This window comes from Solanum tuberosum, unplaced genomic scaffold, assembly GCF_000226075.1.
Source record: "Solanum tuberosum cultivar DM 1-3 516 R44 unplaced genomic scaffold, SolTub_3.0 scf00553, whole genome shotgun sequence".
NCBI lineage: Eukaryota > Viridiplantae > Streptophyta > Magnoliopsida > Solanales > Solanaceae > Solanum > Solanum tuberosum.
The window spans coordinates 89,537-90,957 of NW_006239507.1; the positions used below are offsets into that span (position 1 = coordinate 89,537).

At 34.3% G+C, this 1,421-nt stretch overlaps 1 pseudogene; it reads right to left on the minus strand.

Moving 5' to 3' along the window:
• Positions 1–1,040: 1,040 nt before the first annotated feature.
• On the minus strand, positions 1,041–1,338 carry LOC107058665 (auxin-responsive protein SAUR21-like; annotated as a pseudogene).
• Between the last annotated feature and the right edge of the window lie 83 nt (positions 1,339–1,421).

Sequence of the window (1,421 nt, forward strand, 5' to 3'; positions counted from 1 at the left end):
CCTTGCTGGTTATCGATGGAAGTTCCCTACAAGCAAAACAATATGGGGTTTTTGATACTAATGCTTTGGTGATGAAGCTAGCAGTGCCCCTTGGCTCATTTTATTACACCACTCACCTGCATTCTTCTTGTTCAGGCGCTGTGAATTATCTTGTATTTTGGCCTTCAATCAAGATTGGTTCATTTTCTGCTGTCAGAATGAGTGATTAGTTGTTCATCCTGACATATCTGCCCTACCAATTTGAGGTATTGTCCTTTTCTACATTTCATCTCAGAGCACATGTCCCATAGGTCTCAAAGTACATGTGAACTGTTATTTATCATGTCATTATATTGCAGGTTGGCATATGCTCGAATAACAATCATCTATAGGACGTTTGTCATTCCTGTGGCCTTTTTGTTAACTGTCCACATGTAAATTGAAAGATATTAAATTCATGCATGTTATCTTGTATTTAGTGATAAAGATTTGCTTAGTATTAAAAAAGTACTAATAAACAGATTTGCTCTGGCTTGTATTAAGATACAGCATCAGATTTTGATGCCTTAATACAGCTCTAATACTATGGGTATTCCTCCTAACAGATCAATCAAGATTTTCAATAGATTAAATAATCATCCTAACATAACTTCTACTTGCCATGTGAAATGATTTCATATATAAAAACCACGAGATATATAGAGATTCATATCAGAAAACTATTAAACTGATTGCAAACTAAAGCCTAGATTGCATATCTTAAGATATCATGTAGAACTTTTTAGGCTGTGCTTGTGGAGATAACAAACTGTTTCGTGAATTAGTTGAAGTGCACACGAGCTATCTGGGAACTGCAGTCGTAATATAGAAGAATACAGGATAATTTCACAGATAAAGAATTTGGCTATCCATTTTAAGTAAACAATAAACAATTGTAAAAATTTCATTTGTATTGTTTGCTAACTTTGTACATAAGTTTACTACTCTTGCCTAGCAAGATGAAAATTCTAAGCTCAAAATTGTCTGATGTCTACAACAGTACTCTCTCATGGTTCTACATTTCATAAACTCAATTGAGAAGTGACGTAGAAAAAATCATCCTCATTGCAAGGTATTGTTAAACCACCCATCGGATGATGAAATCCAAACTCTTCTTCTGATTTCCGTAACAACTTCTGGAAAGAAGGATGATTCAGGTATGTTATTACTTATTAGCACCACGTATCGTTTCTTCTCTGTGTCACCTACATAAACTGTAAAATGTCCTTTTGGAACATCTGAATGATTTCTTGTAAGAACAGATTGCATTTTGTGGATTTTCTTGGCACCGGCTATCATAGGTAACAAACGAAATCCCATGACTTGTTGATATGTTAATATTAGAGTAATTTAGATTGAACTAACACTTGCCCTGAAGTTTGCTCAAGGAATGTCTTATATTT